Source organism: Lipotes vexillifer, unplaced genomic scaffold, assembly GCF_000442215.2.
Source record: "Lipotes vexillifer unplaced genomic scaffold, Lipotes_vexillifer_v1.1 scaffold330, whole genome shotgun sequence".
In the NCBI taxonomy this organism is placed as follows: Eukaryota; Metazoa; Chordata; class Mammalia; order Artiodactyla; family Lipotidae; genus Lipotes; species Lipotes vexillifer.
In genome coordinates, this window is record NW_006775627.1 from 2,928,593 (window position 1) to 2,938,592 (window position 10,000).

The window sequence follows — 10,000 nt, forward strand, 5'->3', positions numbered from 1 at the left end:
AATTCTATGAATTTTTCTATTGTGTTTAAGGCGGCGGGGGCGGGGGTGGGGGTGGGGGGACCTTTTGTATAGAAAACTCAAAAACAATTCTAAATTTATAATTGGGATGCTTTCCTAAGTAACTCAATTATCATATATTTTAATTATTTGCTTTTCAAGGATTTTTTAAACATTTCATCTCAATGATTCTAGTAAAGTGTTTTTCTTTTTGAATGCAATTGAGAAAATGTGTCAATATATAATATTGTCATGAGTTTTCCTTTTTTGAAAAACTTTACATATGTAATCCCAGACCTCCTTGAAAATGAGGCACTCAATGAAGGAAATGATGTTCATAGTATATTTGGAGGTCATAAATAAGACTTTTAAGTTTTATAATTATGGAAACTTTTTGAGATATATGACTTGGTTCAAGCCACAAATAATAAATATATAGCTAAAGAAAACTTTAAGTGATGCTTATATTTGATTAAAGTATTATGTATACATGCTAGTTAAATAACTTAGAATGTGCTTTGGACTCTGAGATTATAAATAATAAAGCAGATCATTTTTAGGATAAAGGTATTTTTAAAAATCTCTTTTCCTTCTCTCTGTCGCCTTTCCCCATTTTCTCTATATCCTTTCCATAACTACAGACACAACACTTTCGTATACACATGTAAGCACCTAGATTTGATTTTTCTGTGTGACCTACCTGTATCACCCGCAGGGTTTTGGTTTTCCTGTTGTTTAGGGATTTGTGTAAATAGGATGCACACTGTTTGAAGAGGTAGCAGGAAGATTTGACTTATTTATTACTCTTTTAACATAAGCAACTAAAACTAGCAAATTTTAAATTACATTGTCATCTGCTAATTGAAACATGTGACTGGAAAAAAATTTTCCTTTTCCTTAAAATTATTACCAAATACTGGAGCTTATCCATAACTGAGGCCAATAAAATAGTTCATTATCATCAGTAAGAAGTATAAAATTGTAGAATAGTTTTCACCATATAGAAGTAACATCCTTACAGCTTTGAATTCTACTGACAGTATTGAGAGCAACCTTGTGTTTCACTGCTATATGAGAGACAAAGTAAGCTGTATTTATTCACAACAGAAGAGAGTTGGATTGGAATTAAAGTAGAATTTATAAGCAAAAGAAAAGGGATCTGTATTTCATGTGTCAAATGCCACTGGATCAACCATTTTATTCAGTTCAGCCAAAACCTAAACTTTTTTTTTTTTCTTTATAGCCTCAGTTATTCTAACAGTAGATGAAACTATGCAGTTGAATATTGTCATAGAGAACACAATCAAGATGGAATCTAAAGAAATAATTTCTTTGCTTGTGGTCCCTCCTATTGTTAGCTTTCCCCAAGGATTACTTTGTTGGGCACCCCCTCCAGGACAGGAAATGCCACTTTCTTTGAGGATGCTGATAGCCTGTCTTCTGCTTTTGTCTCATTATGCAGCATTCTTTGTTTTTACAAATGGAAGAGCCAATAGCACTAATGACTGGACTGTCATTCACACTGCACTTTAACAATGTTCTGTTTATCTGGAAATTAGAGCATCCTAATTATAGGTGGTGCTCAGGTTTTTTTCACCAAACCATAGAATGTGGCCAGGTAGGGAGAATGGAAAGGTGAGGAAACTATGGTTGTTACTAAGAGCTCTTCACTTTTAATCCTTGACCATGTTGATTGTATTCTAAAGCAGTTTATCTTCATATGTTGTCTTATATGGGCGAAACAACACTAAACCTACCAAAACTCATTTCATACGTTGCTTTTTCCACTGCCTTCAGATCAAAGTTATTTTCTTCAGGCGGGACTAAATTATACACAGGTCCCAGGAGTGAAGGACACTGAATTAATGCACTATGTCACCCAGCCCTGAGTATAGAATATTTTTATCAAAGTCCAAGGCACTATTTTGCTATTGCATTAAAAATTAATGCATGGATTGCCAAAAAGAGAAAAATGCATAAATAACCTAAACAAATTTTGTCTGGGCTTTGCACACTTTAGAGTTACCTTAAGCAAAGAGTTTTTAAGGAGAATGGTTGGAGTTGTATACATATATGTAAATAACATTCTTACTCCTTTGTCTAATTATGTGAGAGAGACCTCCAATTTAAATAAGCAGTCTTAATTATCTATCTTGTTTTATGTAAACTGTCTTTTTAGAGTAAGGTTTCAGAGGAACACAAAAAGAAGCTGAATGCAGATTCCATCTTACACAAGGTCGTGGGGCTTGGCAGATTATGAATTTGTTTATTGACCCATGTCAGCATGGGATGTTGGGCAAAAATGAATGTAGTTCACCTTAAATATAACTAAATTGAGCTTTGCATTTATATACTTGAAACAGAATAGATACACGCAAATAACTATTTACGAATAGCACTATGTACACATAATGATTAACATAACATTTTAGCAGTGTGACAGAGGACATTAACCACCCATGTCATAACTCAAGGTTGGTACCATGCCCAGTTTGTGTTAATTAAAAGTGCAAATTTATTTTATATGGCACAAGAGTATCTTGAGAATCAATTGGAATGACCTCAGACTTTTAGGACGCTGGTAACGTTATCTCAGCAGAGTCCTTTTTTAAAATAAAGATTCAAAACACATAGAAAATGCACAATACTTTTGGCATTTGGATTTCTCTTTCTGGATCAATCATACAGGCTGAATACTATGAATCTAGCATGGAGCTTTCAGGTTGTGTTAACCCCATTTATCCCTGCACGCTACAGCTCACCTGTTATTTATACACATAAGAGGTTTGATACTGCAGAACAAGGGGAGTGCTCTGTTGTGACACAGAACATACGTATTCATTAGCCCTGGCAGGTCCCTATGGACAGAAGTGGTGTGTCCTGATGATCTCTGTATGACAGAAAGAACTGGGGGGGAAGGGTAGATGGCCTTAATGGATTGAAAACATATATGGAAAAAGGGAAGAAACAGAATGAGTAATGAAAGGCCACAAAGTAACAACTTTAAAGGTTAGCTACAAAGCACTATTTAAACTGATTAAAATTGTCTAAAATCATTCACAGAGGTAGAATAAACAAGATAACATTTGACTCAACATGGGAAAATCAGTCCTCTTATGCACTAACCCTCAAATCCTTTCGCTTGCAATAGTTGATAACACCTGACACTAAATACTAAGATTCAGAGTATGAATTGTTTGTATATTTTAAATTGCATGTATATGCATAGCTGTGTATTCTGTTGAATTATGGTAGGATGTACACAGACTTTTGGACACTGTTTTTTACTTGATTTAGATGATTATTCAAAAATTTGTATACATATGCTTTTGTAAAACTACCCCTTGCTTTAAAAAAAGAAAACCCATAAATCTGAACTATAAACTATATGTATTTTATGTGAGTGATTATATGTTCATTTGAATACTTTGATTTGAGTATGGGAGATTTTAGGACCCCCAGGGGAAAATAAATTATTTATTTGAATTATGATTATGATTTTTGGTTTGCTTTAAGTGATAGGCTCTCTTGATAATGTATTGAACATAAGCCTGGTGGCCTAAAAGTGATATTTCTTTTATCAGTGTAATTTTCTTTGCATAACTGCTTATGCACTCATCCTCATAAATGCAAGTCATTCTCTTATATATTACTTGCATGTTAAAAATGATGACCTATGAGACCCATGCATAACAAGTTTCAACCTCATTATGAAATATTGGCAAAATAGAGATTTTTTTTTTTTTTTTTTTTTTTTTGCGGTACACGGGCCTCTCACCGCTGTGGCCTCTCCCCTTGCGGAGCACAGGCTCCGGACACGCAGGCCCAGCAGCCATGGCCCACGGGCCCAGCCGCCCCGCGACATGTGGGATCCTCCCAGACCGGGGCACGAACCCGTGTCCCCTGCATCGGCAGGCGGACTCTCAACCACTGCGCCACCAGGGAAGCCCTAAAATAGAGATTTTTATACTAGGTCACATTTTGATGAGTGAATATTTTGTTGCTGTGAATAAAATTTAATGCATTCTGGGGAAACTGATTCAGATCATAAGCTACCCACAAATTTAATTGAAGGACAGGGTATATACCATTCTAGTCCAAGTCATGGTGCCCTGTAACATTGAATACTTGCTTTTAAAGCTCAAAATGATGACATACAGAACAAGATCAGTTGCTTATCCAGATACCATCTACCCAGCAACTTGCTATAAAAAATAAGAAGCATAACTTTGGAGTAACTTAATGTCTCAAAAGTTGTAGTAGAGGTCATGATCGACTATTACTATTAAATGAAGTCTTGGTTTGTGGAGTCAGAACCTATGGCATATTCAGGGAGCATATTAGGAATGGTGGAGACTGACATGGAAAACAGCTAGAAAAAGTATCTAACAAATCAGAGCAAAGGGGGGAACGCTGAAACAGCAGCAATCTGGAAACCAGTTTTTTAAAGCAATCATTTCTCATTTTACACTGTTGTACTAGTGACACTGAATCAACAAGGGAAACATCAAATATTTTTCCTGTGCTTTGAGTAACAGGGCAGGAATGACATAATAAATAGTATTTGGAAAAATTTTAATCTAAAGGCACTACTTTTTTTTAAGTTTTAAAGCACTATACTTGCTAGTCTTCAGGAAAATGTACTTAAGTGAAAAAACTGGAGCTTGAAGCTTCAGAGTGAAGTCATAATTTTAATTGCATATGTGACCAGTAGATACCATAAAAATACCTGATGTTGTAATAGGGAGTGGGAACATCATGACAAAATGGAGAGGGCATGCCATGTCTAGAGGGGGCAACTGGACCTCAGATTCAGGCAACTGTTGCCAGGCAAGAATGAGGTCTAGTGTAAGATCATTCACCTTGTCTTGAAAAAATGGGAAATATGGAACTACAGATTCTTTTATATAAAATTGACTGATTTTTAAAACTCTGTGATGGCCAAATGAAATATAGTTACAGGTTACATGCTGCCTACAGGCTGTCAGGTGGCAATTTCTCTATGTTAGAAGGTGAGGTATTTAAACTATATTTACCAAGGACCATTTAGCCAGAAATGCCTTTGTGATTGTTAAAAAGGATTGCTTTATGCAAATAATGTGGAATAGGGGGAGGGAGTAATTTGCTGCAAAATGTATTATAATTTGGATTCTTGAGGTGTGAAAGTGTGATTTAAAGAGAAAAATCTTTGACAGTATTACTGTATAATTAGAATATCTTATTTTGAGACTGGGTTTTCAGATCATCCTTAACTGGTTTTAAACCTCTATTGTTTCTTAGCTGTGGTCTCTACAATGTTGACTCACAAATACCATTAAGAATAAATAGCATAAAAATATTTTGAATTTTTGACAGCTTTTTGATTAAGGAGATCATGCTCTGTGTTTTGCTGAGTATGAAAGAATTTCTATACCTTTCTTATAACCAACATTCCCACTGGAAAATTTCCTTTTCAGTAGCTGTCCAGAGGTTGAAGAAAAAGTGATTTATAAATTCTAGGAGTGATTTTAGGTTTTTTTCTGTCCAGTCAGTTTTGTTTTGTGTTTAATGCATCTCTGGCTTTTTCAAAATAAAGGCATAAGAAGAAATATTTGTGTAGCAGGTTACAGTTGGAAAATATTTTCACAAATATTACTGCTTTAGGTAACCTTAATAACAATCGAGTAAGGTATATGATACCATTATTGTCCATATTTTATGGCTGAAAAAAGTGAGTATGATATGCTTATGTGATTTCACCAGGATTAGAATAAATAAATGATGGCATGGATCAGGGCCAGTGGTCTGAACCTCAAGCTTGGGTTATTCACTCTTCAAACAAAATTCTAGGATCTTCTTTATGTTTTCTCCAGTCCCTTTCTGTCCCAACAATCTAGTAATGCCTCCAAATAAAACACTGTGTTAGACAAAATAGTGCTCGACCCCACAGTATCCCACAATCAGTGAAGTACTAAACCTGTAACTGAGGCTGTCTGGATTGGGGACTAGGTCATGTGAAAGTTCCCTTAATCTCTAAAATCAAAGAGTCTATCTAAGGGAATTTAGAATGTGAAATTGTAAAGAACGCAGAAGCTGGAAAAGTTTCATTGTCTGGTAAACAGATTCCCTTGATGTAATTTCTTAGCATTGAACCACAGGCTTTACACACAGCAGGCCCTCAATTTGTTGACTAATTAAGATGAACAGTCCCTACATCATATTCAGCTTATACAGGACTTTTCATTTTGGTGTTCTGAAGATGGAACCTATTTAAATAGGTTAAGGAGAATATATAATTTCTGTGCTTCTTCCCCTCACTTCTCCCCTGATACTACTTTTAAATATGACATCACACTTTAGGCTAGGAATTATTGGGAAATGGACTAAGGAAGATTTCAGATCAAATAGATTAGAACAGGTAATACTAGATACTGCTGTGTTGGCCTCTTGGCTTATGAGGGTCGGTACACAAAAGGAGAATCCTGCTTAGTCTGCTGAAACATTTTGATTGGTCATCACTCCCCTTGAAGGATAAAGGTAAGTAGTTATTGTGTAGGGCCAGTTTTCAGTATCAGGAAGTTTGTAGGCCCTCTCTCAGAAGACTCATTTTTTAGCCAATGAATTTGCTACTCTCTACTTGAAATTTTGAATGTTCTATGTGTTAGTTGTGCCATTTCCTACCTAGGAGATGATGAATCTGTTGCATTATTAGGCTGAGGGGGCAGTAAGTAAAAACTATTATAATTACTTTATTGTTTTTACCCCAGTAGTGATTTTTTCTAGAGAGAATCTTGGTAAATATGGTGTTCAATTAAAAAAAAAATATCCAAAGGAGTGTAATAGGTGTAGTGATGTCGTGCAGGCCTGTGTGAGCACTGTGCAGCTTTCCTAGAGCAAGCCGGCCATGCCTGCAGGTGTTTGCCTCAGGTCTCTGCCCTTAGGAAGTCTGAGAAAACCTACAAATGAAAGCAGAGTCCCTAACAGCCAGAATTACCCTATGAGAACCTTGTAGAAGAGAGTCGCTTTTATAGACCTCATGAACTTCTGAATAGCATACCTGTGTTGGGGTGGGGGGGGTGCGGTAGTGAGTGTCTTAGATTAATATTTCCATGAATGTGTGCTAAAAATCGATTCTAGAAGACCTAGTCTTTTATTCCCAATTTCCTCCTATTCTGAAAGTCGTTTTTATGTCCTTCATTTTTCTATATAAATGTCTTTATCATTTTGAAGCTGTGACAGAACTTTGAAGGATGCCACAGTTGTTTTGCTTCAAAATAGTTAAAGAACTAAATGGAAGAAGTAGAGCAATGAGGCAGCAACTGTTTAGTAATTAAACCTAAGTTAGGGCTTCCCTGGTGGTGCAGTGGTTGAGAGTCCGCCTGCCGATGTAGGGGACACGGGTTTGTGCCCCGGTCCGGGAAGATCCCACATGCCGCGGAGCGGCTGGGCCCGTGAGCCATGGCCGCTGAGCCTGCGCGTCCGGAGCCTGTGCTCCGCAACGGGAGAGGCCACAACAAACAGTGAGAGGCCCGCGTACCACCAAAAAAAAAAAAAAAACCTAAGTTATAAAATGGTCAGTAATGATAAGAATGAAAAAATGTTATCCAAACAGTCCGGTTTCATGGGAAATAGAGACTTGTTCATTTATATATACATAAATTCATCCTATAACAATAAAATACTCAGGCTTTTTACTGTAGTGTGTCATCCTTGTGCACACTTACGTTAAAGTATCTTAAAAGCAGTTTTCTATTAAATTATATATTTTAAAAATAAACACATTGCATTGTGAAATTTGCCAGCTGTATTAAGAATTTTCTAATCCTTTCAAAAATGAAAATTGATGTTTTGGAACAATTCTTCAATTATCTTGAGGAACTCTTTTTCTTACTTTCTACTGTGTGCTGAATTTTTATTGTACCTAATATTTAAGCTGTTTCTAAACATCAGTGGGAGTTATTGTTCTGGAGTCATGTTTCTAATAATGTTAAAATAGTATTGTTTCTGAGGTTTTTCTCTTCATGTTCCAAAGAGAAACCATATAAGAACTGTTTTTAAAACCCATCTTATTATTTGGGTGCCAAGTTAAGTGACATACATGTGCTGCTGTTATCTAGGGAGCATGATATTTTGTTCAAAGAACATTTGGCTCCACATTTTGCTTACATTTCACATCAGAAATATCGCCACAAACAGAACAATAATAATAACAATGACAACAAGTTTAGTTCTACTTCCAATTAGTATTAAAATTCAAGAAACTGGTGAAAAAGTTCTTGTCCTCCTAAGACCAGAACACTCTCCTGAACACGGGCTTCTTCAGTTCCTACTAATATTAGGAACTAGCTTATGGTTTAACTATTAATTTATACTTTCAAATACTATTAATGATTTTAAAGCACTGGATAAATACTCATGTTTCAGGGGATGTGAATAATTCCGTCCCCTTAAGGTTATTTAATGAAAGCTTAATCTTAACTTTTGCAGCCCTGCTTAGGTTGTTATTTAGTATGCATCAATAAATAAACTTTCAGTTATCTTGGTAAGCATATCCAAAAATAGCATGAGAATCAAAAGGCAATGGTGTATCCAGTAATTGTTCCAAATAGATAACTTTTAAAAAATATAAATTTATTTATTTGTTTGTTTGTTTGTTTTTGGCTGCGTTGGGTCTTCATCGCTGCACGTGGGCTTTCTCTAGTTGCAGTGAGCGGGGCCTACTCTTCATTGTGTTGCACGGGCTTCTCATTGTGGTAGCTTCTCTTGTTGCAGTGTGTGGGCTCTAGGCGCACAGGCTTCAGTATTTGTGCACGTGGGCTCTAGAGCACAGGCTCAACAGTTGTGGTGCACAGGCTTAGTTGCTCCGTGGCATGTGGGATCTTCCCAGACCAGGGCTCAAACCCATGTCCCCTGTATTGGCAGATGGATTCTCAACCACCGCACCACCAGGGAAGCCCCAAATAGATAATTTTGATAGGTTCTTTATTTAATTTCAGATGAAACAGAAATCTTATGAAATTTAATTATTTTTGCTAGAGTTTATGCAGTTAAACTATGCATTTCTCTATGCAGTGAAAATGGCCAACCTATTTTATTTAAACTTTATTATATATTCCTGTCTTTTACAGTGATTATAACTTACTAAAATCATTTGTTGCATGTATTTTACAAATGATTAATTTACAAGAAAAATTTTAATCCAATAAAAGTGAAAGTTGCCCTTTTTGGTTGTTTTTTAAAATAATTACTCTAAAGCTAAAGCGGTTTCATTTTTTCAAGGGGCAATTTTTTTTTAATCATGTTTGTTATGTATGTTTGTTAACTTATGCCAACAATGGCTTAGCTCAGCTAACTGAAAGGAAGCCAGACCCTTTTATGGGGGGGCGGTGAGTGTTGTGTTGTGTTTGTGGTAAATTCCATTGTCTGTGACTCCTAAATTATTTTCTGAGACCTTTTTTGTAAGACATTTATTCATGTTTCTTCTGTATCCAACTAATCAAATTCCTACTCATAGCATACATGTTTTCTTATTTTCTCAACTCTGTATTTTGATAATCTTTTAAAGAAAAAAAATCCTAATAGAAATTCCCTGGAAATAATTTACAGGACTAATGAATCTGTAGGTCTTTTAGACAGTTCTACATTACAGTCACATTAATATTCTCTCCCTTTTATAAGGCTTGAAGTAAATCCCATGACACTAGAAGAATTTAGATACTGATTACTTGCGATTGGTTCCTGGTGATTTGCTCTTAATAATTTCCAGTTGAATTTAATGAAAGTATGATTCCTGAAATGCTGCTTCATTAAAATTGCATCTTTTCCCCTTTAAGTGTGGTCTCAGTCATTTCACCCATTTTGCGGTGTGTTTTTCTCCCCCTTAAAAAGTAATGATTGAGAAAGCAGAAACAATTAAGAATATCACTTTAGTTCTTCCTAGTAGGCCCCCCAGAGTTCCTCTGCAAGAAATGATGCAAGCTGCACTTCATCAGGATTTTATATGTTCTTTCCAATTGAAGAGATT